This window comes from Amblyomma maculatum, chromosome 6, assembly GCF_055883805.1.
Source record: "Amblyomma maculatum isolate TAMU_Amacu chromosome 6, ASM5588380v1, whole genome shotgun sequence".
NCBI classification, from domain to species: Eukaryota; Metazoa; Arthropoda; class Arachnida; order Ixodida; family Ixodidae; genus Amblyomma; species Amblyomma maculatum.
This window is the reverse complement of record NC_139349.1, coordinates 19420228-19428106: the sequence shown is the minus strand read 5'-3', so window position 1 is coordinate 19428106 and position 7879 is coordinate 19420228. Positions and strand designations below refer to the sequence as shown.

General features: G+C 43.7%; 1 non-coding gene across 1 annotated transcript; it reads left to right on the top strand.

Annotated features, from left to right (window-relative positions):
- Positions 1-7473: 7473 nt before the first annotated feature.
- TRNAS-GGA (transfer RNA serine (anticodon GGA)) lies at positions 7474-7546 on the top strand. Its single transcript has one exon. It is a non-coding gene; the product is annotated as a tRNA-Ser (tRNA).
- Positions 7547-7879: the final 333 nt, after the last annotated feature.

Here is a 7879-nt window from a genome sequence, read left to right as displayed (position 1 = left end):
GTCGCTTCTCTGTAACTTCAATTCACTTTATTCAAGAAGCCGGTGCCTTCACGCCCTCTCGATTTTTTGGTTTTCCGCCCTTCCGCATGTTTACGCGAACGTTATTCTCCCCAATATCCGTCCATGGTAAGAGTATCCAAAGCACAAAAAGGGGACACTTTTCATGCAGACAGACACCGCAAAACTGTTCGCCGAAATAATGTCGTGCTTCAAGTCTGTGTTGGCAAAGAACCCTCCATTTGAATTGAAGGTCGCTCATACAGTTTTGGATGGGCATCAAATAATGCGCTGAGGTTTTCCTAAAATGCAAGCCTGGATGAACTGAAAAGACGAAGAAAGTTCACGAGGGCGCAACTATTTTGTCCGGCCTGGCTTTCTTTCCACGTGCACGCAAAACTTGAACTCTGAATTCTGAGATTCAAATTCATCGTCACTGTCTTGCGAACTTTTTGCCATCATTTCAAGAAATGCGCAAATATATTGTCTTTTTTACTTTTGTGTTGTAACAGGTGCCAAATGTTGTTTTTTTTCTCATGACTCTAAATAATTTCAAATTATCAGCTATTAGCCACTGCTGCCAGCTATAGTAATTTTATTTATTTTTCCGCATTTTCGAAAAAAAAAATGCAGTGCTACGACCTACGCACTAGGACGAAGCACCCCTTCACGATATTTATTGTTTCTGGGGTAGCATATGATAGGAGGTGGGGGGGGGGGGGGGGGGGGTAGTAGGTCCTATGTAGACAAATGAGGTTAAGGCAACCCTCATAAAACCTGCATCGGTCCCCGATGGGGAAAAAGTGGGCAAGCCCCATTTAGGCTTGCTTTTATTTCTGCTTCATGGGTCCCATAACGGCGTTGCTCGGGCTAATGCAGAGCACATTCTGCATCCAGACTATAAGGGTCCCTTGTCGGATATTTGAGGGCAATCCAACCTAACTGTGGGCCCTTTATGGGAAAGCCCTCATAGATCCGAAATGAGGATGCCCAAATTCATTTTTTGTGGGACCTACATCGGCCGTAGTGGGGCAAAAAAAAAAAAAAAAACGGAAATGCTTACATGCTGTCCCACTCGGCCCCTTGTAAGTTACGTGATGGTAGGTGGAATATGAATAAGAGCTCAATTTGGGCCAGCGTTCGTGAAGTCCAAATGATGCTGCTTTAGCTAACCGCTTTAGGTCCCACATCGGCCGTATTGGGGCTGGAAGGCGGGAGTGCCCGCACGGTACTAAAATCGGTCTCTTGTGGGGAACATGAAAGCCCATACAACAGCAGGTGCCAAATTGGGGCTGTCCACACAAAACCGTTTTAGGTCCCACATCTGCCGTAATGAGGCTGGAAGGCGGGCGGGTCTGCATGATTCTAAAATCGGTCTCTTGTTAGGAATTTGTAGGCACGCGCAATAAGCAACTGGGCTCTAGGCTCAAAAACTACACCAAGCTCAATTGGGGCTGCCTACACAAAACCACTTAGGTCCCATGTATGCCTTGGCGGGGATAGAAACTTTAGCTTTCGTATGTTCGTCACATTTGATAAGAATGATTGCTGACGACACGTAAAAGCGGGTTCGTGTCGCAAGAAATAGTTCTAGCCCAATGATGCTGCCGAACTAATGCCGCTGTGGACTCTATATTGGCCTTAGTGGGGCTGAACACAACGGCGTTTCCGCACACTATTGTGGAAGCATTCTTTCCATCAATTCATTGCATTAGACTTTTTCTAATATAGATAATTTGTATAATAAGTCTCGGCATTTTAGTCGGCTAGAAGTATTACAAGGCCTTAGTTCTCGCGCTCATACAAATTGCGCTAAAACTACTGAAACATACTGATTGCTAACTGATGTGGTTACCGTAGACAGCCTGCAACTCGCAGCAGGAGGGTGGCTGTTTCTGACCATACGGGCCTGGGACTGGTATGTCAGCGCCGCTTGCTGCAGGGGCTAGCCTGCAATCAAATTTTTATCTATTGTAGGCCGTCATTGAACCGCCACCGTTTCTGTGGGGGACGACGGCTGTTGCGACGCGCATCTTTCTCTCTCTCTCTCTCTTTCACTCTCCCTTATTCTTTCTTCTCAGTTTTCTCTTCTGTTCGCACGACGCAGCAGACGTTGCTCAGCTACAGAGTCAGACCCGTGCATTTGCTTTTCCTTTTTCCTACAGTCGCGACAACAGAAACAATAACAACAAAAAGTAAACCGCACTGTACAATCTGCATTGGAGTAATGCGAAAGCACGGATGCTGCTGTTGGTTGCTTCTGGTTGCTTCTATAGTTGCTTAATACACTTCTTGTTCACCGTTTTTAGATTTTGCTACTTTCAAATTTCGCGCCAATCCCTTCCTATGTCCTTTTTCGGCTCTACTTTCAGTTGCGTGTCGTCACATCCTCTAAGTCACATTAATTCACTTCTTGTTTATTAATTTTAATCGTTGATACTTTCAAATTGCGCGCCAATCAACTCCGATGCCCTTTTTCGGCTCCACTTCCGGTTGCGTGATGTCACATCCTCTACGTCCCATTACTTCACTTCTTGTTTATGCATTTTATTCTTTGGTACTTTCAAATTCCGCACCAATCTCTCTCTATGCCCATTTTCGGCTCTACTTCCGGCTGCGTGATGTCACATGCTTGACATCACCCTAACTGACTGATTTAATTAACTGTCTTAGTGTCTGATGCATTCAAATGTGACACCAAGCCATTCACTAAATAGACCATTTTCTCCTTTACTTTTTCATTTTTAGTCTGATAACTAACTAATTTACTTATTGGCCTAATTTTTTTTTTGCACACATTAGGTCGCCCTTTATGGATTGACATCACTCATTAACCTCTACGACTTCTCAATTACTCACAACTGCTGCAGACACTATTTTGCATATTGCGCGCTAATACCTTCTTATGCCCTTTTCCGACTCTACTTCCGGTTGCGTGACGTCACATTATATCACTTCTTGTTTATTCAATTTAGTTTTTGGTACCTCCAAATTGCGCGAATCGCTTCCTATGCCCTTTTTCGGCTCTACTTCAGGGTGCGTGACGTCACATCCTTGACGTCACCTTAATTTACTGATTTAATGAACTATTTGGTATTTGATACATTCAAATGTGGCGCCAAGCCATTGGCCAATGAGGCCATTTTCGCCTTTTCTTTGTCATTTTTTGCATCTAATGATTAACCTAAATAACTTATTGGCCTAATTATTTTTTCATACACAACATTACGTCACGCTCTATCGATTGACGCCACTCATTAACCTCTACTGCTTTTCAATTACTCACAACTGTTGCAGACACAAGTTTGCGTGTTCTTCACCTAATTATTGCCTAATTATCCTATTGGCCAAATTATTATTTCGGAGATCACATTACGTCACCCTCTAACGACTGACACCACTGGTTAACCGCTACCGCTTTTCAAAAACTCACAACTGCTGCGGACAACTTTTACATTTTTTGCCTGTAATTAATTAACTAATCACCGTATTGGCCTAATTATTTTTATAGCAACATTACGTCACCCTATATTGATTCACATCACTCATTAACCTCTAACACTTCTCAATAACCCGCAACTGCTGCGCATACGAGTTTTCGGACGTGGTATATGGACACGGTCTACGGACAGAAATCTGTCAACATAACATAGTAATGCTTCGCGTTATATTACGATATTAAATATTAGGGGTGGCTGCTCCTGGCCCTACGGGGCTGGGACTGTAAGTCACCGCTGCTTGCGGTGGCGGCTAGCCTGTCACCGAATGTTTATCTGTTGTAGGCAGCCCTTGCACCCGCCACCGCTTCGGTGGTGGACGACGGCTGCTGTGACGTGCGTCTTTCTCTTCCTCTCCTTTTTCTTTCATCTCTATTTTTTTCTTCTGTCCGCACGAGGCAGTGGAGGTGGCTTAACTAAAGAGCCAGTAGCACTCCCGCGCGTTTTCTTTTCCTTTTTCCTACAGTTGCAACAACAACGATATTACTGTTCAGAACAAACATCTCCACAGCCTGAACAAGGTGGAATGGAGTCATTTAGGCTAGATTCATGTTATGAATTATTGTGAAATTTATTAGTGTGGCTTATTAAGAAGGGCAGCCATGCATAAAATAATTGCCTAATTATGTCCATAAATATTCATTGGAAGAACTTGGACTAGGGATTCCCATCAATTATCTGCGTCGGACCTTTATGAGAATAATGTGGGCAAGGTCAAATGCATCTTGCACTATAGAGCCCGCACCGGTCCTATCTCATTATTTGAGGGTCTGACCGACTAGAAGTTCCCATCAATTATCTGCGTCGGACCCCTATGAGAATCATCAGTCATCTGCGTCGCACCTCTATGAAAATAATGTGGGCAAGCCCAAGTGCGGCTTGCGCTATGGAACCCGCATCGGTCCTATGTCATTATCTGAAGGGCTGACCGACTAGGGCTTCCTATCAATTATCTGCGTCGGACCCCCTATGAGAATAATGCGGGAAAACTCAAGTGTGGCTCGCGCTTTAGAATCCTCATCGGTCCTATGACAATATGTGAGGGGCTGACCGAAATAAAAAAATGAATGTTCATCCAGAGCGGCTGTTCGAATCTGTTAAAAGAAGGACCATCGGGGGGAGTTGGCGGGATGTGCACTTCTGGCAATCTGGGAGAAATGCGGGCAGCCCAGCAAGGGCTCATCGGGGTTTTGTCGACAGCCCTAGGTCGGCTCCCCTTGCAGCATCCACATTGAGCTCACCGGGGGTGTCCTGCATTGCCAGCATCGAACCCACTACCACCCCCCTCCCCCCCCCCCCCCCTTCCTTCATAGCCCACTTTGTGCAACCTGGGTTAGAAGAGTTTTTAGGCATTTTTCAGACTTGATCCCTTCCGTTATGTTTCTCTTTATACATGTGCTTTCTCCAAGCCATGAGGAGATGGCCGCGCACAAAACATTATTCTCCCATTTTTTATGGCTCGGGACTTGCTGCATACCATTTGCCAATTCGTTCAAACTACGTCTTCCACTCCCAGCTTTTCATTATTGAATTTTGAAACTGCGGCTTTGGAATCCAACTTTAAAGAGCTTCGCGTGGAACTTCAAAATTATACTTCCGGCTGTACGAACCTTATTACAGGTCGCAGTGCCTATTGCCCAAAGATTACATTAATTTTTTCTTCATCTTCCAATTTTTGAAGATGAACCTTTTCTTTGTCATCCTCGCGTGCATAGCGTAGGGGGCGCGTCTGGCAGACGAGGGCCAATTCTTGTGGAAATGAAGCGACTCGCCCTTTATCATCGGTGCGTGCAAAAAAAAATTGAGTCTTATTCTTACTACACGAAGTGAAGCCTGCGCAAATTCGACTGTTTACCATACACATTTCAATTTGCCCCAAAATGGAAACAGCGAAACGGGGCAGAAAAAAAGGAGAGTGCTGCATAAGTATGATACATTAAGCGCAAGACTGATTTGGTTTTAGGTTAAATCCTATCATAACAGATTTACAGTCAGTACTTGGTTTTCTCTAACTAACCTAATTTTAACGCCAATCAGGCGCTCTAGCTGGAACAGGAGAAACGAGTATAATCATTGTTTACTGTTGTTTTTTTAGCGCGCGTAGATATGTAAATCAGAAAAGGCAGCCGAGCTTTAGCTGCTACTCGGTTCCTGACGCAAATCCTCGGTAAATGGAAGCGGTTGATGGCAATGTATAGTGTGACTCGTGATTGGAAACTCCGTTTGGGATGCTCGATAAGCGCAATTCCTGCATACCAGTGTCGGCGGCAGAAAAAAAAGCGAAGTCAATTTCTTCTTTAACTGGTGAAAGCTTAGTTTCTTAGTGACACAGGTGATTCTCTCTTTTTCCTGTCAGCTAAGAAAAAAAAAAGAGAAAAAAAACTAGCGCAAGTTCAAAGAAGTATTGAAGCGACATTATGAGTGCGCCAAGTCGTCTTAGCATGAAATAATTCAGGGTAAATATGTGAAGAACATCGTGCGGTCCTCAGTGCCCTCTATATTTACTCAGATGAATATTATATATCAGCCTCATATTGAAGGGTCTCCGCCCGGAGCATCGTTCTTTTGTTGTGAAGTTGAATTAAAACTCGAAGCCCGGCGTTTGCTCAAGCAATCTATTTGAATTAGTTTCAAAACTCGCTGCATTCGGAGCCCTCGCAAACAGGCAGTTCTTTTAGTGAAAGCAGAAAATACTATTTTGCTACTACTTGCGAGAGATCGGCATTTCGAGAAGAGAGGCGCAATGTGGTGTTTATCTTAGGATAATATAGATGTATCATAAAAGACGCAACCAGCGTCGTCGGCGCTGCGCCTGAAAACTTTAAAGTACGGCGCTGCCCGGCTGAAAGTCTCTGACATGTTAGCAGATGTCTTCGTTAAATGAGTCGACAGGATCTCAAGATTAATACGATTCAAGTGTAGACATTTGCTGTCTTTTTTACTTGCTTAAATTTTATTCAGGATCTAGAAAATCAGTATAGCTTGCTCAGTTCCTTCAAAATCTTTCTCCGTGGTGTATGCCTGTCATGAAGCTGTCACCTCACGATAAGCGCTTGTTGTTCTCTTTCGAGGTTTGGCACTACTCGGTTGTACTGAATACGTTTTTTGTTCTTGAAGTCGTTATCCATACAGCTGGCGTAGAGAACTTTTTTTACAAACAGCGCGGTCGCCACTGAAAGTTCAAACTCCGACTTGAGCGAACCGTGACACATGCTTGTCAACATTTCAAACCCAACGTCACCACGTTCGGAGCAGCAAAGTCTACTTCGTCCCTGTACTGCTTACATCGGTTCGGATCAGTGAACGGCAAAGGTTTTCTGAACTGCAAAAGTGTTTGTTTATTTGAAAGTTCTTCAAAGTATAGTTGGTCCGTAATGCGGCTTGGTGCTCAAAAAACTATTCTGCTGTCCACTTTTTTATTTAAATTTATTTATTTATTTAACGACACTGCCAATATTACCGGTATTATTCTCACGTCCTAAAATAAGCAAAATAAACGCACATGATGGCCACTACGTAATGGTCTACCACCTCCTTTGGATATTCAGTCAAATCGAAAGAGCGGGTGGAAGATAATTGCATGTAAAATCCCCAAGACTTCTTAATATCGCACGTACTTCTCATACGTTAAACAATGGGAGCAAGTACAAAGAAGACAAGTACGGCGAAGCGAACTATGAGTGACGCTGGTTAAAACAAGGAATCTGTCTCTACTTTGCGCGTCACTGCATTGAAAGTCATTGAAGTAAAGAAGATGGAATTACTTAAATGGGATGTCTCGCTGTTGTTCTTTTTCTCATAATAGATCGTGGCAGGCCCAAATTGCCGACACGGGGAAGGTGTTGAAGCAGAACTAAAAATTCCAAGTGCAGCTTGGAATTGTTCACCAGCGCTATGGTTGAGAGTGGCGCTGGTGAACACTCTCAAGGTTCGTATAAAGACAACATAAATACCCAAGCAAGTAGCAGGGTGGACAGCGGCCGATGTAGCTCAGTTGGAAGAGCACCGGACGGGATATTCGGAGGTCGTGGGTTCGGTTCCCACCATCGGCACGTTGTTTTTTCTTCTACTTTGTGTTTAATTATCTTTTCACTAAACAGATTACATTACTAATTTCTGTGATTATCCAAGTAAACATTTAAAAAAACACATAAAGTACCATCCCCAACGTTTTTCCTTGGCCTCGCCGACTTTTGGCTTCTTTCCTTCATGTATTATAACGAGCACCCTCATTTCCCCTATATATATATATATATATATATATATATATATGACGGCGGCACTGTGAAAGTAATACGCAGTTTCCCAGTTTCCGATAAGTGCGATAGCTGGCCCTGGGGCCTAGCTATTTTCATAAGCCACCTCAAGTAACATACATAGGAAGG